At 38.9% G+C, this 27,752-nt stretch overlaps 1 protein-coding gene and 1 pseudogene across 1 annotated transcript in view; both read right to left on the reverse strand.

Annotated features, from left to right (window-relative positions):
- Positions 1-27,752, reverse strand: part of LOC127955913 (NACHT, LRR and PYD domains-containing protein 12) — a 389,353-nt gene that overhangs the window by 221,115 nt on the left and 140,486 nt on the right. The window lies entirely within an intron of this gene.
- Positions 18,577-27,727, reverse strand: LOC127955968 (gastrula zinc finger protein XlCGF57.1-like; annotated as a pseudogene).

Here is a 27,752-nt window from a genome sequence, read left to right on the forward strand (position 1 = left end):
GCGTCTCAATCAGTTCCCCAGTTCAGTAACTTAGTCAGCACACTGGTGAGAGTTAATGGTGACCTAAGATAAAGAATAATAAAAACTCAAATGAATAAAGTTATACAATATATAAAAGGTTCATTAAGATTTCTATTCGGTATTTTCTCAATTTTATATTTAATAAATTACATTTCCATGGAGACGTTTGCAGTTCATTTTAAATGTCATTATTGCATTTACACTGCTTTGAGCAGCGTGCGGTCTATTTGAAGGTTTTAAAGCAGTAGGTTTAAAACGATCTGTTCATCTTATTAGTACTTAGTTGCAAGTGACTGAAATCGTGTTTATTATAAACTGATTCACGATATAATGAGAGAAATTAGACGGACATTTCGTGTTTACTTATGTGTTTGCGCTTTAGTCACAGAGAATATGTCACTAGGTAAAGCGTTACAGTCTTACACTATGTAATAGTTTCATTACACATATTTATATACACTTATCGGAATGACTTGTATTGATTTAACCACTTGAAATGATTACAAACACACACCTTTCTTCAGTCGAATCGCAGGCGCAGGAGAGCGGCGCAACCGTATGACGTCACATCGCCAAACCAAAATAAAAGTCTTGTTGGCTAAAAAGAAAGGATTACGCTTCTTCTTCTTCTTCTTCCAGGTTTAATGGCGGTTGGCAACTCATCTCAAAGGCGCATTACTGCAACGTACTAGACTGGAGTGTGGGTATTAGAATAACGTCAAATGAGAGGTAGAGAAAAGGGGAAAAATAACACAAAAAACCCATCTTATTACATTCTGTCACTTAACCCTGTGTTTTTCAGAAATGCAATTAATGCAATTGTGTATTCTCCCAGATGTTTCCCTAACAAATACTCAAGTGTCATGGTTCTTTCATCCATTTGTGCATTTATTTTTGTTGTATTTAAACCAGTGTGACTCATTCTAAGACATGAGACTAACATCTCGTCCCTTGGGCTTCTGCCCTTCCTCATGTTTGTGATTACTTGATTTTGTAAACTGTATAAATGACGTCCTGTATCCGCTGTCCAGGCCCGGCGCCACGAGGGGGCAAAAGGGGGCAATGCCCCCTCAGATCTGACTTGTGCCCCCTCTGTTTCATTTTTGTATTCATGGTTAAAAATAAATGGTAAACCTTTTGTGTTAAATAATAATTTAACCTTATCCCCATGGGATTTAGAATGTTCAGTGTTGTAACTCGTGACATTACTGCCAGATTCAAATATCTTTAGCGTTGGTCGGCGCTGAGCAAGAGACGGACGAGCTCAGCGCTGTCATATCACAACTATGCAGTGTTTTCAACCTCATAATGTTTATTTTAGATTTCATTCATTTAAATAGGCTACACGTAAGCACTGGTAAAACAATAGGCTACATTTGGAGTCTGTGAAAGCAGCAAAAACAATCTATTCAAATGTAATTTGCCGACGTGTGTTTTTAAAATCAGATAAACACAGTGGAAGTAGGCTATCTATAAAGTTTACTCTATTGTTATAAAGATTTTTAAACGACCAAACACACTCACTTACACATATTTGAGAATCAGCATATAGGATAGTTGATATGGTAAGTAAGTTTGTGAATATTTCGAATAAAAAAGGAAAAACGAAATGAAGGATAGCCTGCATCTGTTATGCTGTGTTCACACCAAACGCGAATAGAGCGTCAAATTCGCGTCTACCGCGCCTAGTTTGCCGCTTGACCATTTTGAGATCATTCGCTTCATTCGCGCGAGTAATTCGCTTGATTCGCGCGTGAAATCAACTTCACAACAGACGCGAATTCGCGTCATGGGGGGGCTTCTGCCAGCTGAGTCCACGGAGCATTTTCAACCGCCATTTTTATTCGGATAATTTTCTAAATATTACTGTTATTGTGTCATGAAATGTAGTTTTAAAAGTATTTCAAGCGAGAATGTAGTTGTTTTAAACTCAAATATGCGGTTTATTTATAATGACAGCGTCTATTTAAAAAATGTGTTTCGCTGATCTCAGAGATGAGCTCCATGCGATCAGCGGGAGCTCCGTCATCATGTATCCGCCGAGAGCAGCCTTTCCTCGGCTAGATCTTCTGACATTTGCCGCTGGCTCTGATGTCTCTTTAGTGGTTCAAGATAAAATATAATTCGTTTGGGGTAAAATGAAACGTTTCTTATCTTTGGCCTTTATTCAATTTATCTATTAATATGTTTTATATATATACATAGGTCCTTTTTATTCCGGTCTCTATAGAAATATGAACTTTTGTCATATAGCTCCGGTTGACTGCTCACTGACAACATCTTTCCTCCTTGTTGAATGAGTGGAGAAGGGTAACGTTATTCCTGCACAACCCGAGGCTGCAGGAACATACTGTTGTTGAATGAGTGACTCCTAGCAGGCTCCTGATTGGTTAACGCGGCGCGAATTGACGCCTAAGTTCAAATTTTTCAACTCGGGCGGCAGACGCGAATTCGCGTCAAACGCTAAATGCACAAAAAGCACCATTCGCGCGAAGCGCTCTATTCGAGCGTCAATTCGCGTCTTCCGCGCCGCGCTTAACGCCCCATTCGCGCCGCGAGACCTCCAGACGCGCGTAAACGCGCCTTTGCATTGACTTAACATTGAAATCATTCGCGCCAGACGCTCTATTCGCGTTTGGTGTGAACACAGCATTATACAGTGTTATTATTGTGACTGCGGTGTTTCACGTGACAAATATGACGCGTTGCCATGGAAACATTAAGGGGGAACGTTCTAAAATAACTGTAGCCTTGAAAAATCTTACTCTCATGAGTCAGTTAGAATATTTTAAACTTTAGTGTGAAAGGGTTAATTATTCATAATAAATGAGGCTGGCTTATCTTTTGTAGGCTGTGTGATTTCCTGATGTGGGTATTAAAGGTGCTGTAGGGAACTTTTGTAAAAAAATTTTTTTTACATATTTATTAAACCTGTTATTATGTCCTGACAGTAGAATATGAGACAGATAATCTGTGAAAAAAATCAAGCTCATCTGGCTCATCCCATCGCTCCCGGTAAAAAACAACCAATCAGAGCTGCGGTCTGTAACTTTGTTTGTGTTCAAAATGTAGAAAAATGTATATAATAAGCGAGAACACCATGAATCCATTTTCCAAACCGTGTTTTTGGCTTGTCCTGAATCACTAGGGTGCTCCTATAATAAGTGTTTATATTCTGACTATTTTAGATTGCTTCGGGGGTACCGCGGCGGAGTAACCCAGTACCTTTGTGATTCTTCATAGACATAAACAGAGAGAAGTAGTTCCGGCTACGATGTTCTTCCGCAAGACGCAAGCAGTTCTGTTTATTAACCGCTAGAGCGGCAAAAGTTACCGACTGCAGCTTTAAGTCACATGGAAAATACAGTTGTTTAAATTTAAAGCAAGGGGCGTGGTTTTATCCAACCCCGCGCCATTCGGTGTCTGTAGAGCAAATATCTGAACATGTGATATTATCAGCAATTCAGTTTCAGCTAAAATGTGAATTATCATTAATATCATTAAAAATGGACATAAAGTATATGCAGCGTATTTCAGACCACAAAAAGGACACTGAAACTGTGATTGAGAGTACAGCTGATGAACATGACAGCCATCAAAGCATTTTGATGGTGTAATAAAGTTAAGCCCCCTTAACAATTTCACATGCCCCCTCAGTCATTTCATCCTGCAGCCGGGCCTGCCGCTGTCTTCCAATATTCCTGCCATATTTTATGTGAGTGTTGCTTTATGATGTTTTTAACCTCTGCTCTACTTATTGGTGCTTGTACATCACACTAGAAAACGAATATTAAATATTAAGACATAAGAAGAATTGAAGATATTATTTACAGAGCTTTTGAAAGAGCCATCAATCCAGATGAGCTTTATATCTAGTCTTATATATGATTATAAACAAGTGTGAAGTGCTTTAAATTCAAGATAAACTACAGAGCATTTGTGATATTCTTATCAAATATAAACATCAGTATCTGCTTTCAAATTGTAGGACTGGAAAGAACTTCTGAAGATTGCAAACTCAAATTAAATTTGTGGTTGCAGAGAGATTTAACCATCTGTTCATTTATTAATTGATATTAAATCATTATCAATTTGTAGTCATCTTATTCCATCAGTTTCTCCCAAGAATATAAAGAAATTAAATTTCAGCTTTACTTGGTAAAGAGGATTTTATTAAAAGGCCATGACTGGAAAGGAATACTACAATACTGATTTTAAAACAATTGATTTTGACTGATAGGGACTATTAAAATAAAAATGGTTAAAATACTTTAATAAAAAAAAAATGTCAGTAATAATAATTTAAAAATTTCCAGTTAGAAATACTTTAATTGTCCAAGAACACAATGATATAAAAAAGTCCACATGAATGTTATGATATTAATGAAGTTGAAGTTTTAAGATAAAATACCTACAATTTCCAATTATGCTTATAGGAAAATCTCAGACGCAAGACCAGGAAACTGTTCATGACTGAAGCAGAGAAAGTTGTTGACCCTTAGAAGTCAATATATGCAAAGAATGTAAGCAATTACAAGAATGACAGAAATTATACTATACATTTTCCATTCAGTTCCGCACCCTGGCAGCCGCGTGCCAGTGGAACGAGGTGGTGCAGTGGGATCGATTCCTGCATGGGCTGGCGGACCGTGTTCAGAAGTAGATCTACCTCCTCAAGCTGCCCCCAACGCTCAATGGCCTAATCGACCTGGCCCTTCGGGTAGATGCTCGAATTAACCGCCTGGGTAGACAAGTCTTACACGCCATCCCATCTCTCCGGAAAGGGGCCGCTCGAGTCGAGAGAACATGGTCGGTCCCGTCGACGATCACGAACCCATGCAGGTGGGTAGAGCTCGGCTTTCTCAGAGGGAGAGAGAGCGGCGGAGGTCCTAAGGACTTATATTGCAGTGGCTTGGAGGATCCCATCTATTCCTGCCCAGTAAGGCTACTATTGGGTGGGATCTCCGCCGGGAAGTCCTCAACCACATCATGGACTTTCCTTCTGGTGAAACTGCGGTGGGAGAATCACACTCACGACTGTCACGCCCTTCTGGACCCTGGGGCCGAAGGTAATTTCATTGACTCTCTCATTGCACGTCATTTGAACATTCCTGTACTTCCTGTGTCTCATCCCATCCATGTCACCGCACTCAATAGCCAGGAACTGCCACACGTCACACACTATACGGAACACATCACTCTGCTCACCTCAGGCAACCACAGTGAAACCATATCCTTTTACCTCATGGACTCCCCTGCAGCTCCCATTGTTTTAGGTCATCCCTGGTTAATCAAAGATAATCCACGAGTGGATTGGGGTTCCAACACTGTCACATTGTGAAGTGAAAGTTGTCATGAGTCTTGTCTGGTTTCTGCTTGTCCTGTTGTGCCTGTTTCTGTCTTTCTGAAAGAGAACATGGTGTTATCAAACGTGCCCACAGAGTACTTGGACCTGAAGGAGGTGTTCAGTAAGTCCCATGCTGCTTCTCTTTCTCCGCATCGTCCTTACAACTGTGCGATAGATTTAGTGCCAGGTAAGTCTCTGCCTAAAGGCAAACTTTACTCTCTTTCTATTCCGAAGAGGGAGGCCATGGAGAAATAAATTTCTGATTCCTTGGCATCGAGGTTCATCTGTCCTTCCTCTTCTCCAGCGGGGGCGGGATTCTTTTTTGTGGGTGAGAAGGATGGTTCTCTGCGACCTTGTATTGACTACCGGGAGCTGAACAACATCACGATAAAGAACACCTATCTTTTGCCATTGATGTCTTCAGCTTTTGAGAGGTTACAGGGAGCATCCGTATTCACAAAATTGGATTTACATAACTCTTATCATTTGGTCCGCATCAGGATGGGGGATGAATGGAAAACTGCCTTTAACACCCCTAGAGGGCACTTTGAATACTTGGTGATGCCATTCGGGCTCTCCAACTCACCAGGGGTTTTCCAAGCACTTGTTAATGACGTGTTGAGAGACATGTATATATACATAAATGTATCAATTATGACATTGGTAACAGAGAATTGTTGGCCATCAAATTAGCTTTAGAGGAGTGGCGTCACTGGTTTGAAGGTTCAGGGGTACCTTTCATTGCTTGGACTGATCATAAAAATTTAGAATATATTAGAACTGCAAAAAGACTCAATTCCAGGCGGTGGACACTTTTTTCGGTCGTTTTGATTTACTCAATCGTACCGCCCAGGTACCAAAAATGTCAAACCTGATTCTTTGTCACGTCTTTTTGATCCTTCCGCCCGCCCGGTGACTCCCAAGTGTATTTTACCTGAGAAAATAGTCGTCTCAGCACTCATATGGGAGGTTGAGTCGAAGGTCAAGACAGCCTTAGAAAGGGTAACGCCTCTGCCCGGTTGTCCACCGAATCGTTTATTTGTGCCGGAGGAGTTATGGTCTGAAGTCATTCAGTGGGGTCACTGCTCTAACGTTGCTTGTCATCCATGGATAAGACGAACCAATGGGTTAGTTAAACAACGATTCTAGTGGCCACTTATGGCTCGTGACCAGTGTTGTGGGTAACGCGTTACAAAGTAACGCGTTAGAGTACTCTAATTACTTTTTTCCTGAAATGTGTAACTTAACTCGTTAGTTTCGTGCGTAAGTAATCAGTAACTTCGTTATTTTTTAAAAAAAGTAATCCGTTATTTTAAGGAAAGGAAAATCCCGACTGCAGCCTGCTTTTTGTCAGACAGTAGGACTAGGTCTATTGTGCCACCTGCGGATGTATCAGCGGAGCCGAAGCTCTGTGATCGTAAAGTCAATGGCTGTGATGCGTCTGTGCCCTGCGCCTGACACTGTGTGTGTGTGGGACTTTTTTTTTTCGAACTCCCGGCAAGATAGCAGAGAGGACAGCGTTTGGTTTATGGAAGTACGCACATTATTTTCAATTTGTCAACGAAAAAGAAATCGACTGTCGGACAAACGTTTCGAAAATCTGCTTCTGCTACGTTTTAATCACTACTTTGAAGAGTAAATGTAAGAGGACCGTGTTACAGCGAATTTAGGCTTGTGACTGTGAGTGACACTTTAATAATAATTAGTTCGCATATTAAGCGATTTGTCATTTGCCTGTGTGGCAGTGAAGGATTTAATTCGGTTTGTTATCATTTTTGTTTGACAGGCAGCTGTTAATTTCTGTTAGATCGTTGGCTAGCTGGTTGTTCATCATTTCTAAATGGATTTAAATCTGCAAGCATATTTAAGGTTGTGTTTACAAGTAAGCATACTTGTACTTTGATAACTGCATTATGTAAAGTTAAAGAAAAATCAGGAGTTATCTTGTGGTGCTCATAATATACAGTAGCCTAGGCTACCCGGGATGGGTAACGTTAGGTGCGAATTTTGATTAATAATATGTTCTGTGATAAATAAATAAAACGTCATGTGGAATAGCCGATTGCTGACTGTCTTTCCTGTTATTGTTATCCTGCAGTGTTAATTTAGTCGGATGACTGACGTTATTCATTGTCGGGAGTCACGACTTCTAGGTGCATTTAAAGGGGCCGGGGGCTGTGTCTGTCATGTGTGAGCCGCTGCAAACTGCTTTTAATTTTTGGTAACGCATGAGTACTCTAACGCGTTACTTTTATGAATAGGTAACGCTGTATCATAACTAATTACTTTTAATTGATGGTAACGTTGTAACTTAACTAACTACTTTCCAAAGTAACTATACCCAACACTGCTCGTGACATACACGTTTTTGTTTTGGCTTGCTCAGTTTGCGCCAGTGGTAAGTCATCTAACCAGTCTCCTGATGGGCTCCTTCAACCGCTGTCTGTCCCTTCGAGACCCTGGTCCCACATCGCACTAGATTTGTTGACGCCATCCCACCCTCTAATGGCATGATGGTCATTTTGACCGTAGTGGACCGGTCCTCGAAGGCGGTACATTTCATTGCCTTGCCCAAATTACTGACAGCCAAGGAGACAGCGGTCACTGTCCTAGATCACGTCTTTCGGCTACATGGCCTCCCGGTAGACGTGGTTTCTGACAGGGTATCCCAATTTATATCCAATTTTGGAAAGAATTTAGTAATTTGGTAGGAGCGTCGGTTAGCCTGTCTTTTGGTGGCATAACTCTCTATGGTGGAGTACAGTCACAATTCGCTACCAGTGTCAGCCACAGGCCTCTGTCCATTTCAGTGCAGCTTAGGTTACCAGCCACCAGTTTTTCCTAGTCTGGAATCTGAAGTCGCGGTCCCCTCCGCTCACACATTTGTCCAGAGGTGCCACCACACCTGGACTAGAGCCCGCAAGACCCTGCTCCGGGTGAGGGAGTGCACTAAGGCCCAGGCCGATCGACACCGGTCAAAGCCTCCCGTTTACGTCGTGGGTCAAAAAGTGTGGCTTTCTACCAGCAACATTCCTCTGTGTTCCGTCTCTAACAAATTAGCTTCCAAATTTATTGGCCCATTTACTATCACCAAGATCATTAGTCTGGTGACAGTCCGCCTCAAACTACCTCCAGGGTACAGGAGAATACATCCCGCCTTTCATGTGTCCATAATTAAACCCCTGTTTTATTCACATATTACAATTTTTCTCGATTGCTTAAACACTATAACCAGGCTTTTTAACTAAAATTTCAAAACCATAACGCCATTTATCAAAAAGCACACCCATTTCTCTAAACTATAAACACTATTCTCTGTTTTGACACGAGTCAGATTTGTTGAACTGTCACTGTAAAACTCTACACACAAATCCCTTAATTTCTCATTGCCTAGACAATGTGGTCATTTAGAAAGCACTAGCATTTAATATTATTCACTCAAGTCAGCATAGTTTCAGCTCAATTAGCACACAATTACCCAGGTGAAAACACTAAGAGTCAAAATTTAACACACATGAAACTTTCAAGATACATAAAAGTGCCAGAGTCAGTTCAATTGAGCTTTGGAACAATGGATCCACAAAGAAATGAAGGAAGAGGTCGAGGAGGGAGAGGAAGAGGACGTGGTGAAGGAGGAGGAAGAGGACGTGGTGAAGGAAGAGGGAGAGGACGTGGTGAAGGAAGAGGGAGAGGAAGAGGACGTGGTGAAGGAGGAGGAAGAGGACGTGGTGAAGGAGGAGGAAGAGGACTGGTGAAGGAGAAGGGGGAGGAACATAATTGGCCATCGGGCACTATGTGCGCAACCATCAGCCAATGAGTGGTACTCCACTGCCATGCCATTTTAGGACCCTATAACACTATGCTCCTCCTTGCTTTCCAATCACCTTCGAGTGGTACAAAACTAGCCAATGGTACACAAACGTCTCCATTCCCCAGGGCGAGACTGCTGCCGTGAGAGCTCGTCGGCTGCACGATTGAGCCTGCCCAGAATGTGAATGGCACGAATTGATGCTTGTGACTCCACAAGAGGAGATGGCGAGCGAGTTGCGACATGCAGCGGGAGTGTAGACCACCCTGACGGTTGATGTATGCTACAGTCGCAGTGTTGTCCGTACGGACCAGAACCGAGGAGCCTCTGAAACAGTTTCAGTGGAATCACTCTCTTGCCCTTGAATTGTCTCAGGCAATTGAGCAGTGACTGCGCGCGCTCGTTTATAAGCCGCGCGAACATGGCGACCAAGTCTATTTCCATACCGAGAAAAGAGATCCTCTGCACAGGGGAGAGCTTGCTCTTTTCCCAGTTGAACTGAAGACCCAAGACCCAGTCGAGCGAGGTCTGAGAACCAGATCCCTGTTCTTGCACAACTGCTCTCGAGAGTGAGCTAGGATGAGCCAGTCGTCGAGGTAGTTGAGGATACCGACACCTTGTTCCCTGAGAGGAGCCAGGGCTCCCTCTGCGACCTTCGTAAAGACGTGGGGAGACAGGGCCAACCCGAATGGGAGAACCTTGTACTGATATGCCTGCCCCTCGAAAGCAAACCGAAGAAACAGTCTGTGTCGAGGAAGAATGGAGACATGGAAGTACGCATCCTTCAGGTTGATTGCTGCAAACCAATCCATCAGATGAGTGCATTAAAAAATGCGCTTGGGCGTTAGCATCTTGAACGGGACTCTGTGCAGAGCTCGGGTCAAGGCACACAAGTCCAGGACTGGCCTTAACCCACCTGTCTTGGGTACTAAGTAAGGGCTGTAAAAGCCGGACTTCATGTCAGCTGGAGGGACCCGCTCTATCGCACCCTTTGCCAGCAGGGTCGCGACCTCAACACGCATGACAGGGGCCAACTCCTCGCTGCGGCCGGGATGAAGGCTGCTGCTGTGGCCGCACAGGAGTGGAGGAGCCTGCAGGGGGGTGCCCTCAGCGACAAGCAGGCTGAGGCAACTGCACCGGCGGCGGGGTGGAGGCACCCTGAAACACACGGGCGAAATAACATCTTTAACCCTCTGGAGTCAATTAACGTGGATACGCGTTTTGAGTGATTTTCTCCTGATAACCCCCAAAAAAACTTTAATTACACTCTCAGTTTTAATCGTACAGATAAGAGCAATACATCAATCGAATCTGAAAAAGGGTCTTAAAGGGTCTTATAAAATAAAGATAACAAACAAGGTGTGCTGTCTGCAGCCTTTGTCTGCGCTGATCTTCTTTTACAAACACGTCATTAAAATGAACTGTAACTCCATGAATATTCAACGAAAAGACATGAGAGAGATATGTATAGAAAGCTTGACATGTCTATTTTTAAACTAAACAAGTGCCACTGAAAACAGATATTCTGTGATAAAGTAATCCATATGAAAACAACGCGATGTATGTTTTTCACGTCTCCCTTCATTATATCTAATGTGAGCACGCCCCCGTGCTTAACGCGCTATTCAGATTCAAACTGAAGTGCGCGGCTTGAATACACCCACACAGAAGAAAAAGCAGTGAGACTGTTCTTCAATTTTTTTTATTTTACTCTTTGCTTCGCGATGAGAGGAATAAGACAAATCACCCCAAAAAGATGTGATGTGGTTGAGGAAATGGATTGCTTCAGAAAAAAAAGAATGAAGTACTTTATTCAGCAAAGATCATAAACATGAGTAAGTCTTTTTATTTATTTATATACTTGTACTAGTTTTCACATAACGTGTAAACATTCTACTAGTTAGACTTTTTCCAAATACTTTTTCCAAACTATAATTCCTGAATAAATGTATCATCAAGTGAAACATTATGAAGTTTCAATAACAATATACAATACTATACCGTTCAAAAGCTTGATGTAAATAATATAAATGTAACAAATAGATAACTGTAACAAATGTAAAAACAATGCTTTTCTTTAAATTTATTCCCCCAAAAAACCCAGAAAAATATTCTCAGCTCTCTTCAACATTAATAATAATGATAATAATAATAACAATATATATATATATATATATTTTTTTAGAAGGATTGTGTGACTGGAGTAATGATGAAAAAAAAATTGTTTGAAAGTAAGCTTTGATTGTTTCTAATAAACTGTTTAACTGCTCCCCCAAGTTGATATTAAATTATGTTGTGGGATAATTAAATATATTCTTAATAAATTACAAACATAAAATTATATACATTTATTTTGTTCTCACATTCTTTCTTGTAACTCCTCACTCACAGTGGCACAGTTGACTGAGAGGCTCATTATGCGGCCCTTTGTCTTCTCATGTGTAAATCAAATTGATATTCATGATAGTTGACGCCTACTCGCATATGACTTTTACCAACAAAAAGTCTCTTCGAAAATTTAAATCAAAATATTGTTTTCTGTAAGTGAGTAAACAAGATTTTCACATAATTACGAAAGAAAAATTCTAGGCTACAAGCTCCAGTTCTCAAAAGTCCCGGGAAACAATGTTCTCTATGTGTTTTATGGCCTTTTTCAAGTGTTTTAACATTTGTAGTTTTTCAATAACCACGCATATTTTTTTCTTCTTCTCAAAAACACAATCATGTACATGCATTTCACATATTATTATAGCCCAGTTGTTGCTGATTAAAGTGAAATTACACTTTACCCATTTAGATATTTATAAGAAACTTAAAAAAGCACAAATGTCAGGGCATGACAAAACTCCAGGCCCCAAAAATACCCTTAGACTCCAGGGCCCGTATTCATAAAGATTCTAAGAATCCTCTCAGAAAACTCTTAATTTAGCTTAAAAACTTTTACGTAGGAGTCTTAGCTTAAGAGTAATTCGGGACTGATCTGAGAGTAAATCTGAGCAAGGAAAAGACAAAAACTTTCATCTTAGTGAGGAGGCGGGGCTGACCCTGTTGCTATGTATGACACAATCTTTTGAAGACTGTGATTGGTTGGTTGTACAAGAAGGAAAAAAAGAGCGATTTTAAGTATAGGGTCTATTATAATTCTCACTTTGAATTTACATGGGTAATTTTTCCTATTTGACCGTTCTCACACACACACACACATTATATATGGGTTTATATAAATCCTTTTTTTATTTACAATGCTTTTAATTTCCTATAAGGTATTTGATTGGCTTAAAATTACAAAAATTGTTCCACTCTTTCCAATTACAGGGATTGCTGTCCTATTTAAGTGGTTTGAATGTTGGTTTTAATGTATCAAACATGGAATCAAAACCAAGAAGGGTGAGAAAGCCAAACTGGACAGAGGAACAGTGTTTACTGTTAGCCCAGTTAGTGGATGAACACAAGGCATTTCTTACAAGCAGCAGACATGGGAGCGTATAGCACAAACTATTAACGTTTCATTCCCCCTGCTTGTGCCACCTATAAGCCTGCTATATTCATTAATGCAGTTTTTTGAGCCTGCAAGGTGGGAATGTCCAGTGGAAACGAAATGAACTGCGACACAATAAGATGTTCTGAAAGTGCTGTAATTGTTTGTGTGATCACTCTGCTTACAGAAGGTTGTGACAGACCCAAATCATCACTACTGCAAGGTTGCATTTTCCCACTTGCCAAATATCGTAATGTAGTGATTACTTTAATTTCTGGTGCTATGACATTTCACTGTGTTCGGAGATGTTAGTGCGTCTCTAATAAGATCAGTCACAAACATGTGTTTGCAAGATATAATCTATAGTGTCTTATTAACTCACTGTCGTCCATTGTCTGCAACACATTTCTTCTGCCTCTTCGTCTTTCTGCCATTTTCTCCTCGGCTAAAGAAACTCTAAAGCCTCTTAAAAGTCCTCGTCTGTCCTCCAAACAAGTTTGACCTTAAGACCTCTTTTAAGGGTTAAGGTGCTTTCTGAATTACTTATTTCTTAACTAGTATTTTTTTTCTTTAATTTTAAGAATAAACGCCCACATTTCTAATAATCCACATTTTCTTAGAATTTTGTCACTAGGAGCTACTTACGCCCGTGTTTTATAGCCTAAAATAAACGCTCAAAATGAGAATAGAAAATTAGATTAATTTTCTAAGAAAAAAAAAGAATAGTTTAGAGAGAAGCAAAACAAATAATTTACAAGTTATTCCATTTTGTCATTCCTTTGCTCTCTAACTGAATTCAATGTTATAATAGGCCTAATTATTTAATGATAACATTAACAGTGAAGCATGCGTCTAACTCTGTGGGGAAAAGCTTAGTATAATAAAATCATCAAAATAAGTCTTCATGTTAAGAAAGAATAGTACACAAACACATTTCCAAAACTGTAAAAGGTTATTTAAAAATAAATCATTGCACTCATTTATTTAGCCTATAAATTAAAATAATAATAAAAATAACTATTATTATTATTTATTATTATACCGGTTATGCGTAAGAAGCTTTTATCCAAAACGACTTACAAAAGAGAACAAATTACTCCAGAGTCAGTCACAATGCCAGGTTAATTATACAATAATAATCAAGTGCTAAGATTAACACAAACACGATTTTGATACAAAGCTTTCTTATTAAATCGTTTTATTCCACCTCTCACTACAATTGATAGAGAATCACTTAAGACACTTTGCTGTAAACCTATTCCACATAATAATATTCAATAAAACTGTAAATTAACACGCAGGCTACCTAGGAGCTTGCTGCATAAATCCGTGAGATACTGTACAGTTTACAAATCCGAGGGAATGGACTGCAAAAGCGTGCGCACGGATTATGAATTTGTGGGTATGGATTCAAAAACTGAAGATACAGTTTCCAAATTTTGAGAGCACATATTGGAAATTCGTGGGGACGATTTATTAATCTGTGGGCATGATTTGTTAAACAGATGTAAAAGTTAAAGAATTTGTGAGTACGGTTTACAAACTGAGGGGACGGATTGCATTTATTTCTCCTACAGGTGACACCCCGGGCTCCGTACATAATCAATTGCAAGCAGACGACAATGGAATTTATATTCAAAGAACATGGAGTATGAAAGAGATCTGTGGTGGAATTCACATTGAAATCTAAGTATTGTGTTTTCATTTACTCAAATACCTAGCAAAAGTGTTAAAAGCCAGGTTTTTTTTTTTTTAAACAAAGCCCACAAACTATAAGACATCCATTATACAAGTCAATAGTCTTATCCTTTGTTGCGTTTTTATTGTGCTGTCATTCAAGATGTCTAAAGTTTTAACCAAAATCTTGTACTTCAGTATTTCCTATGCATGTCCTGTGGTCATATTTTCTCATGTTAAAGACTGCAAACCTGTCTTTTTTTTGTTTTAGGACTGTTCTGGAGAATATGAGCCTGCCGGGGAAATACAAAAATAAAATACAAAGCAAATTAATAGACACATTTTTACTGAAAATCATTGTGCTGTTGTTAACAGGCATGGTTTGTTTGCTCTGCCTTAAGATTGCAAGTGTCCTGGGACAGGTGAGGGAGTGAGTGGAAGCTGGTGGAACGGCTCAGAGAGGACATTAAAGGGGGGGTGAAATGCTCGTTTTCACTCAATATCCTGTTAATCTTGAGTACCTATAGAGTAGTACTGCATCCTTCATAACTCCAAAAAGTCTTTAGTTTTATTATATTCATAAGAGAAAGATAGTCTGTACCGATTTTTCCCGGAAAAACACGAGCGGCTGGAGGCGTGACGTGTGGGCGGAGCTAAAGAATCACGAGCGCCAGTAAGCTTTTGCGTTGAGAGCGTTTGGAAGTTGTGACATTACCGTGAGGAAAAAAAAAACAACCATGACAAATCATCCAAAACAAACCATGGCTAACAGTCAGATTCAGCCGTTTATTTATGATCCAGAATCAGATCCCGAGGCTGAAACTGAACGAGAGCAGCAGCAGCAACGACTCGCTCTGAGCGGGGCTCGAACCCGGGTCTCCGGCAGGGGAGGCGGACGCACTAACAAGAAGGCAGAGATATTTTAAGCAGTTTTACTCACCGCCTGCGGTTCCAACACACGATCGTGACCCTTTTTCGTTGGGATTGCATCATCCTTAAGAAATAAACGATACGCAAATCCCGCGTAAAACAAGCATCTTCGAAATGCAGGGAACAAACAAAAACACTTGCACAACTCCGTTGATGCTCTGTAAAAATAAACTCCATCCACTCGTCCCTTAATGCTGTTTTTTTTTGGTAATCTGTGCAGGGTTGTCTTGCCCTGGCAACCAAAAACACACTCCTTTTGTGACATTTCGCGACGCTCTTGCTCTGATCAGTGTATATCTGTGCTCAGCCTCTCTCTGCTCTGCTATAAGACCCATATAAGGAAATTCCGCTCCATCTAACGTCACACAGAGCCATACTCGAAAAAAACTTTCCGAAACTTGACAAAACCGGAAGGAGTATTTTTGGAACAGAAATACTCGTTCAAACATACAACTTAATTTTTGAAACTTTGTCCATGTTTAGCATGGGAATCCAACTCTTTTAACAGTGTAAAAAACTGAGTATGCATGAAATAGCATTTCACCCCCCCTTTAAACTCCAGCGAGACAGAGGAGAGAAAAGCACAGGAGAGCAAGGAGAGAATGAAGGGAATGTTTTCTCTTCTTGAGAGAACGCTTAAATACATTCTGCATTAGCCAAGGGAAAACAGTGGTAAAAATGGGCACGTTACAAATTTTCTGTATATATAATTTTTAAATGTCACATTGCCAATGAAACAACTTAAATTTTAACTTGTATCACATAATCTACAGAAATTAAGTTGTATATGTTATTCTTTAGTTTAATTTATTTGTAAATGAGTACTTTGTTTTGCATGTGTAATTAAAAGATGCATTAAAAGAGAATTATGTACATTGTTAATTTTTTTAATGCAGCTTATAATTTTTTATACAAAACATTATTCTATATGTTTATTATTATGTCCTACACATTAAAATTTTTCTATATATTACTGAAAGTACTTTTTACAACTATTTACAACATAACTTAGGTTTCCCTTCAGAAAAACAACATACAATATTATAATAACAGAATATTTAACATTTTTGTGCACAAGCTGTCATTCAGCTGAGCAGGAAGGCCCTGGTGGAGCTGCAGGACCTGGAAGGGCTGCCACAATACAGTCCCTGGTAAGGCCTTTCTGCTGGTGGGACATCATCTGGGATTGTCTCCTGAGTGTTTGGGTGCATTATTACCACTCTCCATTGCATCGTCTTCCAACAGGTTTGCAGGGCTGACACAATCGACAGCTGTCATGTCACTGAGATGCTTTCAGAAAGGGAAGGAAAAAAATTAAATCGACTTGCACACTCAAATCAATCCATAAAATATATCTATGCAAAACAGTTTTATGGTCTGTTATGGTCATAGTTTTACAATTCTCTTACTTGGCTGTAACTAGTGGTACTCCGGTCACGATCGGCCGATTGCTAATGCACATCTCGTCAGTAAAGCCGGTTCTCTAATCAGCGGTAAATTCCCTCAGGTGCCGATTTCACATAGAGCAGCTCTTACTACACACAGCCGTTGTTAACTGAGAAGATGCGCAAATAAACGCTGAAAATGAACATGGATTTGCGCATCTTCTCAGTTAACAACAACTCTCAAAAGGTACCTCCTCCAGGGCAGACAGCTGGTCACAGGGCAGACAGCTGTTTATTCTTTTACAGCATTTTAAAAATGTCTTGGCAAACTTATGTAAGTTGCTTAATTACTTACGTAGGTTTGGTGCACCTCCAGTGTTTGGAGGAAGATGGCCCTGAATCTGGTCCTCATCATCCCCTTGGAATGATGGAAGTTAAAGCGCTGGTTAGGTAACCTTATTCACCTTATTCCGCCCCGCCCACTTTTAATACTCCGCATTTCCGCATTTTGTCATCCGACTTCCGCTAAACCGATACGGCACGTCCGGTTACGAGTTTAGTAGTTGTAAGATTGTTTGTAGCTAGCTATAACTGTGGCGAAATGACAAAGAACGTTATGTTATAAATTGAGAGCACGATGAAAACGTCTTACGAGGATCAAATGGTCTCAAATTGTCCCATCCATCGTCGCTGTTAACGTGGGTAATGTTAGACGATATGAAGAAGTGGCCAGAGTTAACCTACCCTGTCAGGAGGAGTTGATGGAGCAGCAAGGAAAAATGATTTTTTTTTAAATGTACCGAGGCTTACCAGTATTTACATAGTGAGACAGTGGGTCGTGTACTGTTACACAGCGAGGGTTTTTTCGTGTTTTTAAAATTGAACGTGCAACCAGCCAGTCGAGCAGTCTAAACCTCTCAGCATGGTGCTGGTTAGTTTTGTGTGTGTGTGTGTGTTTGTGTGTGTGATGTTAATATACACAAAGTTATAAATGTTTAAAAGTATAATAACATGTTTGATGACCATCATCAGACTAAGTATTTTGTCTAATAACTTAATTGTACAGTGGAGTAAGGTAAGTGAACGTTTATCAATTATACATTAGAAAACGAGGAGGCTGGAACTTGGAAGTGAAAAACGCCTTATATCCAGGTATGCATAATTATTAGGCAGATTTTATTTTACAGATAAAACAAGCCAAAAAATATTATATATCACTTATAAAAAACTTAATGAAAAATTAATAGTTAAGATTGGTTTGGTTTGGAATTGGCAAATTTTACCCAAAAATATGATCAGAAAATCAGCTTGCCTCTTAATTCTGCACAGTGTATATGCAAAAAGTAAGGTAAAGGTAATATTTGGTAGGTGTACATTAAGTCTAATCAATGAATAATGTAGGTAAACGTCAAGTGTAATAATAATGAATGATTCTGAAATAAGACAACTGTGAAAGCTTTGAAATGTATTTTAGGTTTGCCATGTTCTGTACAGGGCTGAGGACCTGTAAGCTGCTCATCTGGGGTCCATCACAGCAAGTTACATGTGCCACACAATCAGCGATTCTGAGCCAAGACTGTAGCTAGACTACAAACCTTTTATTTTAAGTGTATGCTTCCTCATGTCAGATGAGTTTCAGGCAGGCAACCTGCTGCTTTCCACAAGATAGTTGCAGCTTTTTAAGCAAGAAGGAATGAAAACAATTAGGTTAAGGATAGGATATTAGGAAATTGGGATGGGATGTAGAGGATGTGGGTGAAGACTAACTATATGAAATAAGTTGTTTTAAATCAGTTGTGTTAAACAAGAGACAGACTGTGATTTGTTTTTTAGAACATGGATAATTTAGTGTAAGTTGTATAAAATCATTTGTGATTTGTTGATCAGTGTTTGTTGTTTTCAGGAAGCAAGAGACACCTTCTACTGACCATCCTATAAAATTTCAAAATTTAATTTCCATATGTAATAAACCAAGATGAAATTAACTTGCAAACTTGACATGACTTATTCCTTCAAATCAGAGATTAAAGATGAAAAAAAGATCAAATTAAGATAAATAAATAAAAACTATTTACAGCAGGTAATGTCAGGTGACACTGTAAAGGTTCATAATAACTATCACAACAGGTAACCTCTGGTGACTTTGTAAAGGTTCATAAAAAATAACTATCACAGCAGGTAACTTCTGGTGACTTTCAGCAAGATCAGAGGCATGTGGATCTGATCACTGTCACAGTTGTCCACTGCATCACTGGCGGTCATCGATACATCTGTGTAAATAATTAAACATTTTTACATTAGTACTTACAATATATCATGAGAATTAATATATTAAGTGACCTGAACTTAGAACTGTGTGTGTGTGTGTGAGAGAGAGAGATGCATTAGAGACAAAACAGTATACACACTCTTAACTGTAGTGTTCAAACGTAGGTCAGTATCTGAATGAGAAATGTAGCTAGCTGGCCTGCTATCACCTGCAATCTCTGTAACAGGAATAATGTGAGCTATTGTAATGTACTATAATATCTTGTACTACCGTATATATTAAATAGGTGGACAATGGTAATCATGGAAAATTCGTTGTACTTTGTTAACTGCCTGTTACTGATCATAAATGTATTCATAGAACGGACTTCATAAATCTAACATTAGGCGGGCAAACACATAGCTAGTTAAGATTAGCTTACCCGAATCTGACAAACTTTTCATCCCCGGCGTGACCTCTTTAACGAGACATCATAGTCGAGCCATTTCTCGGGGTAAGGGTGTTCGTCAGTCGACTTCCCGTCCATGAAATGGTACGAACACACATAAGAGCGCTTGGGTGGGCGCTTCAAATTTAGCGCCTTCATCCATTTCCTCAGGTGCTTCTCTTCTTTAGGTGGTGGGTGTAAATTGTAAAGTGCACCACAACACTCCGACCGCGTCACAATGGGTTTGCTACATCGTTGGTGCAATTGTTTTTTTTAATACAATTGTTATGCAGCCCCTAACTGACCATATATCATACTTCTGTTCGTTCTGCGTTCTGTTATCTCTAGCCAGCCACAAGCTTAGTTACGTTACATCCGGTCCCTCAGACGGAAGTAAGATGACAAAAAGAGCGCAATGGCGGCACAGTTGTTGCCATGGAAAATAAGGTGAATACTGGACTCTTATGGGGAGTGATAAGGGGGAGTGGCTGTCAGAGGCATGAGTATCCTCCGTCTTCCAGGATAAAGTGCCCTGGAGGAGGGTACACTGACCTCCTGTACAGAGGGCTATGGAGGAGCACTTGTGCATCATGCATTGAACAGGGCCAGCCCACGTAGGGGCAAATGAAGCACCCCTGATGGTCACAAACAGCTTCAGGAAAATAGATGGAAAAAGTTTCCGGTTCCTGTAGCACTGACCAATTAGACAAGGTAAACAGAGGTTGAACAATAGGAGGATTATCTCTTTTCCTTCCAAATAACTTTATAAGTATAATAACATGGTCTTTACCTAGTGTGCACTGAAGAGTTTAAACAAAAAATTATATATAAAATAGGTGAGAAATTATAGAAGTAAGGTATGTTAGAATTTTTTTTTTTTTTTTGCTAAATGAATAAAGTTATTTGTTATGACCCCAACTAGGGTCAAGGAGGTATCAGGCGTACTGGGCCTGCTTTCACCATTTCTGTGTTTTGTTATTATTTTCTGTTTACACCAAATCTGTTAAGTTTTCTTCAGGCCCAAATTTTTTCTCGGTGTTGACACGTGAAACAGTTTTATTCACTGTGACTTCTCATGTGAATCCTAAGGTTTTTGCTTTGCCTGAGCCAGATTTTTCACAGTGACAGCAAGTGAAAGGCTTCTTTCTTATTACATGACTGTTGCAGAGTTTCCTGGCTGTGAAACACCTTTCACACTGAGAACATTTTAAACTGTTCTCAAGTTAATTTTGAAACTCTGAAACTCTTTCCACATTGTTAGCAGATGAAAAGGCTTTTTCCAGTGTGAACATTCATGTGGACTTTAAGGGTTTCTTTTTTAGTGAAACTCTTTCCACACTGTTGGCAGGTGAAATGACTTGTAGCTACCATCTTTTGAGCTCTCTTTTGTAAATTCCAGTTAGTTAACTCAATGGCTTCTTTTCAAAAGAGCTCAAAAGAAATTTCTCTTGTAAAATCATGTTTCTCAGACTGATCTTTGTCTTCCATTTCAGTTACTTCTTTACATGTCTCTCCAGTGTGAACACTTATGTGGCCTTTGAGGTTTCTTTTTTGACTAAAACTCATCCCATGCTGTTGGCAGGTGAACGGTTTCTCATTGTGAATTGTCATGTGTCTCTTAAGGCTTCCTTTTTGAATGAAACTCTTTCCACACAGTTTGCAGGAGTGAGGCTTCTCTCCGGTGTGAATTTTCATGTGATAATTACAGTCTCTTTGTTGACTAAAACTCTTTCCACACTGTTGGCAGGTGTACGGTTTCTCTCCAGTGTGAGTTCTCATGTGTCTCTTTAGGCTTCTTTTTTGAATGAAACTCTTTCCACACAGTTTGCAGGAGTAAGGCTTCTCTCCGGTGTGAATTCTCATGTGACAATTAAAGTTTCCATTATCAGTAAAACTCTTTCCACACAGTTTGCAGGAGTAAGGCTTCTCTCCAGTGTGAATTCTAATGTGCCTGTTAAGGGTTCCTTTCTCAAAGAAACTTTTTCCACACTGTTGGCAGGTGAAATGATTTCTATCTCCTTTCTTTTGTGTTTTCAGTTTAGTTTGTGAGCAACTAAAACTTTCTCCAGTAAAATGTTTTTCAGACTGATCTTTGTCTTTCATTTCATTTAGTTCTTCACATTTTTCACCAGTGTGAACACTCATGTGGCCTTTGAGGTTTCCTTTTTGACGGAAACACTTTCCACACTGTTGGCAGGTGTAAGGTTTCTCTCCAGTGTGAACTCTATTGTGCCTTTTAAGGGTTCCACTTCTAGTGAAACTCCTTCCACACTGCTGGCAGGTGTAAGGTTTCTCTCCAGTATGAATTTTCATGTGGCTATAAAGGTATCCTTTTCGATTGAATTTATTTCCACACAGTTTGCAGGTATAAGGCCTCTCTCCGGTGTGAATTCTCATGTGAACATTATGGTTTGTTCTTTCAGTAAAACTCATTCCACATAATTGACAGATGTAAGGTTTCTCTCCAGTGTGAACTCTATTGTGCCTTTGAAGGGTTCCACTTCTAGTGAAACTTTTTCCACACTGCTGGCAGGAGTAAGGCTTCTCTCCAGTGTGAATTCTCATGTGGTCTTTAAGGCTTCCTTTTTTAGTGAAACTCTCCACACTGTTGGCAGGTTAAATCTCCTGTCTTTTGAGCTTTGTTTTGTACAATCTGTTTAGTTTGTGAGCAACTATACAAACTTTCTCCAATAAAATCATATTTCTCATACTGATCTTTGTCTTCCACTTCATTTAGTTCTTCACTTTCCTCTTTCAGGAGCATGATGTCTAAAGTAAAAATAGAACAATACAAGTTAATCTTATTTTAATGGCACAAAGCTTTCAATTTTAATGAATGTTCTCAGATTTTGGACATGAGGTGTCCTGTGATGTCATTGCAAGCAAATCGATCATGCATTCTTTCTAAGGCCTTGTTCACACGGGATGATTTTAAAATTGTCGGCCTATTTTCCAAACCTGAGAGACCCCACACACGGCGATAAAAAATCACGGGTCTAACAGTTTTGGTCGTTCAGTGTGTGGTGTGCAGCCACACGGCAATATCAACACATCACACACGAACCGATTTGAATCCCGAGCATTCCCAGGTCACACGGGAAATCTCGCAAAATCCCTCGAGATCAAACGTGACTTCAGAGTAAACAATCATGGCGGACGAAGAGGATGCAGTAGCCATAGTTTGTGCTTTGTTTTTAACGGAAAAAAAAACATAAGAAAAACAAGAAAAGGCGATGTTCAAAGAGGTGGAGACAACGCGATCATGGACTATACTTGCTACATCAAGCCCATCGACTTTATTTGTATTTGTTATATTTGTTATATTATATACGCCGGCTGTTTTGATTTTGTTTCTCGGTATTACCTCACTTGCCTCGTCACCTCGCTTTCTGATTGGCTACACGCCACAGTCCACAGGCTGCGTGATTTGTTTGTCCTCCGGGGACAACACACACGAGAAGAAATCGGCCAAATAAATCCAACATGTTGGATATCCCCGATTTGAGATCGGAGCGGTCCTGACATTCTTCCGAGCAGAGGAGAGCAGTCTTAACACACCACACACGGCAGGAGTATTTGATCAGATTATTTTACGATAATCGGAGCATCCTAAGATTGTTGGAAGGGGTGAATTGGGGCTAAAATCAGCCTAATTATCCTGCCGTGTGAACCAGCCTTAACACACACACTTATTTTTTGGTTTAATTAGCAGTTTATAAAGCCCATCTTTGTATTACCAAAAAGTCAGAATTGTATGTTCCTTTTTCTTTTTTTTTTCACAGGAAACTGTGACTATTGGCAGTATAACCACATCAACCTCCTATGATTTACTGTTCTCATCAACACCTATAAAGACTCCTGGTTTCAGACTGGTTTTCAGTTGGAAGAGGAAGAATCAGACAATTCGAGACAGAACCACATGACTCAACTTTCAACCCATGCGACTCTGTTTTACATGAATCTGAAATGTCATAATACACATATATTAATTTAATTTGCAAATCAAAGCCAGTTCTTTTTGCACATGCACAGGCAGAGCCAGGCCATAATTGGAATTACACCCATCGGAAACCTCCTCTTATCAGCAGCAACTTATTTTAATGGATGATCATTCATCCAACTACAAAAAATATGCCTGTAGTAAATCAATGAACAATGCAATATAAATACATTTTTTTCATAACATGAAAATTGTTAATATTCTTTATAAATATACTTTTAATGTTCCACATTCATAGATTTGCAAGGCCATGGAGTTACACATTTACCAGTACGACACATTCCGGAGACATTGCAGAAATTGTTCATACGTGGAAAAGTGAACAGCGAAACCTTATACAGAAGTTACAAAACAGAGGAAAGATTGCTGTAACTGGAGATATGCATGCACTCCCCAGGTAAGCCATAAGTCGTTATAAGTGTATTATTTTATTGATTGTGTATTATGTATGAAATTTATATAGTTAAATGTTGAAGAAGAGTTACATTCCCATCTTTTTTTTTTGTAGTGCATTCAGCCAAGTATGAAAGCTACACACTTATGGACATGCACAGCAATACTGCTCTACAAAAGCAAAAGACCTGAACTTGCTAGAGTGTGAAACTGAGAAAAACGATTTTACAGTTTTTTACTTGTCCAGCCAAATTAATTACAGGTAGAACACTGGAAACGTAACAATGAGATGATTTAGTAGTGAAAATTATCTACATAAAAAAAATTGTGAGCTCAAACTTGATCTTTTACTCCTACTTTGAAGTTAATGTACTCTGCTTTCTAGTCTTACTTGATCTTAGTGCTGCGTTCGACACTATGGATCATGACATACTCATAGATAGATTACAAAACTATACAGGTATTCAAGGGCAGGCTCTAAGATGGTTTAGATCCTACCTGTCCGATCGCTACCATTTTGTTAACTTAAATGGGGTGTCATTTCATTTATCATCAGTAAAATATGGAGTGCCACAAGTATCCGTCCTAGGTCCCCTTCTATTTTCAATATACATTTTGCCCCTTGGTAATATTAGAAAATACGGAAGTAGCTTCCACTGTTATGCTGATGATACTCAGCTATATATCTCAACGAGACCAGATGAAACTTCTCAATTATCTAAGCTAACAGAGTGTGTTAAAAATGTAAAAGATTGGATGACAAATAATTTTCTCCAATTAAATTCGGATAAGACAGAGATATTCATTATTGGACCAAAAAACACTACACAGAATCTTGTAGATTACAATCTGCAACTAGACCAGGGGTGGGCAACAGTTTTAGTCTGAGGGCCACAGATACTTTGGCAAAGTAAACAGAGGGCCACACTTTGGACAATTGCAATTAAACATAGTTACATGATTAAATGGTACAAATTAATGCAATGCAAATATGTATAAGGCTACTCTACAGTTACTTTGACAGCCTATTTCAAGGCCTGATACTTATTTTTGCTAGGCCTGTCTTACCTAGGCTACTCTAAGGTTACAATAACTGGATTTACTTTCAAGGATTCATTTCCTACACTACCCTGCATATAGTTCAACTGTCATTCATACCAGCTGTAGCTTTTCAAGATAGAAAACTATTAACAAAACTGCAAATGTATGTGTGCAAGTTACATTAACATACAGACTTCAGGCAATCTGGCTTGGAATTATCAAATTTAATTGAGACTATATATCAGAGGGAGACCTTCATAACTGCATGAAAAACATATTCAGTTTTCAGTTGTGATTATTATTATTTTTTTATTATTATTATTATTTTTTCTTTCACATATTTTATGCCGCCAGCCGTTTAGAATTTGTTACTTTGAGGAGTGAAGAAGAGAAGTAAAGGCGCAAATTGTAATTTCACACAGCGACATCTGTTGGATTGTTTTTAACCCCTTTCACAACTGTCTTTTTGGGGATTCGTTTAAATGTGATTGTTTGTATTGGGTCTTTTAAGAGGTTATAGTGATTATTGTTATTTACTCTTGATTGTTTTGTTGTAAGGTGCCCTTAAGTGTCATGTAAGGTACAGTACTTGTGTGTGGGTCACTGCTTCAAGACCGTGTGGAAATGAGGGTCCCATGGGCAAACCAGTTGAGAATCGCAGGTTTAGAAATAGAGCCCTACCCGGCCGATATTATCGGCCAATATGAGCTTATTGCACTAAATCGGCATCGGCCGAAACATGAGAAGCAGAGTCTCACGCTTCACTCAAACTATAACGTAAGCGTTTAACTTATTCTAAATATATCTGCAGTGTTTCCCACATAATGACCGCGTAACTGTGGCAGGGGGGCGAATGTAGTCAATGACTAGAAGTTATGTACAGCGTGCCTCGAAAAAACAACAACTGTTATGTTATTCTAAAGCTAATATAGCTTCCTTTTTAGCAGGCCCCTTAAATGCATTGTTTGAAGGTGTTTTTTCTCAAAATTGACAGCGGTGTGTTCATGACACTAACGTTAACCATTCAACTTCGAATTGATTCCGTAATCTTCCGGTAACGGTAGGCTAACTTTACGTTCGCCAGTGCATGACGATGTTTTGATTCAGACTGCACAAAGAGAAGAGGAGATATACGGGTCCGTTGTGAATGTGTCTGTTAGAGAAAAATATAGTGTAGTTACAGTAACTACAGTAGGTGCGTCAGAAATGATTAAACCAGAGGGGACATGTAAATAAATGTGAGCTGAACAATCGCTTTTTTCTTTTTTTTTACAGATTGTTTCAAAGCAGCTTTACAGACATAACAGGAAAATGTTGTAATAATATTGTTAAATATAAGTAGGTAATAGGTAATACCTATTGCTTGACAAAAAAAAAAAAAATTATATATATATATATATATATATATACATACATTTTGCCTATGTAGGAGATCCCTGTTTATTATTATTATAATTCTAATGATGGTACGAGTAATGATACATGGTGATATTATTAATACACATGCTTGTTCTTTCTCTGTCTCTCTTTCTGCCCTACAGATGGTTGAAAAAGGTGAATGCTGTAGCAGCAAAGTGTGGGACTACTTCTGCAAATACTTTAACTTTAGTATTATAATTTATTTACAGTACACACACAGACTGTTAAAACCAGCTTCAACTGGAACAAAGTAAAAGTGTTAAATGTTTTAAATCAGACTGTTTTTTTATCATTAAAAAATATATATACTTTTGATGTGCAATTGTTTAGTCATTGAGACCGTAATCTAAGGCTTTTTTTTAAAGATAAATCCCTTCTGGAAAATCATTTATTCAGCACACATACATAGAACAGGCAGATATTTTGCTATTGAATGTTGTGTAAGTGCAGTTTATAGGAAATGGGTCTAATATCCAGTTTATTTTCAAAATCAAAATATCGGCTTATAAATCGTCTCTTTTCGAGTTAATATCTGCATCGGCCCCCAAAAATCCATATTGGTCGGGCTCTATTTAGAAATATCATTAATTTCTGTACAGCTGCACATTTAATTAAAGATCAAATGAGTGAGTTCAGCTTTGAGAATGAAAACCAACCTGTTTGTTCCTCAGTATCTTCATGTTTGACTCTGAATGTTTCCTCAATCTTAATGTCTTCACTCTCCTCTTTAATAAATGCCATCTTTATAACAGAGTGTCACGTGGATCTCTGTCGCTTCAGCAGGAGTTTTTCTGTGTGTTTGGACACTTTGTCCTGTTTAAGATGAGAATGATAAAAATATAAAGAATAAATTAAAATGATAAAAAAATATATATATATGCTTACTGAATCTCTGGGTGCGTCTCAATCAGTTCCCCAGTTCAGTAACTTAGTCAGCACACTGGTGAGAGTTAATGGTGACCTAAGATAAAGAATAATAAAAACTCAAATGAATACAGTGATACAATATATAGAAGGTTCATTAAGATTTCTATTCGATATTTTCTCAATTTTATATTTAATAAATTTTCATGGAGACGATTGCAGTTTATTTTAAGTGTCATTATTGCATTTACACTGTTTTGAGCAGCGTGCAGTCTATTTTAAGGTTTTAAAGCATTAGGTTTAAAACGCTCTGTTCATCTTATTAGTACTTAGTAGCAAGTGACTGAAATCGTGTTTATTATAAACTGATTCACGATATGGTGAGAGAAATTAGACGGACATTTCGTGTTTACTTCATTATGTGTTTGCGCTTTAGTCACACCCTTATATCACTAGGTAAAGCGTTACAATCTTACACTATGTACTAGTTTCATTACACATATTTATTATCGGAATGACTTGTATTGATTTAACCGCTTTAAATTATTAAAAACACACACCTTTCTTTAGTCGAATAGCAGACGCAGGAGAGCGGCGCAACCGTATGACGTCACATCGCCAAACCAAAATAAAAGTCTTGTTCGCTAAAAAGAAAGGATTGCGTTTCTTCTTCTTCTTCCACGTTTAATGGCG

The sequence above is a fragment of the Carassius gibelio genome, chromosome B4, assembly GCF_023724105.1.
Source record: "Carassius gibelio isolate Cgi1373 ecotype wild population from Czech Republic chromosome B4, carGib1.2-hapl.c, whole genome shotgun sequence".
NCBI classification, from domain to species: domain Eukaryota; kingdom Metazoa; phylum Chordata; class Actinopteri; order Cypriniformes; family Cyprinidae; genus Carassius; species Carassius gibelio.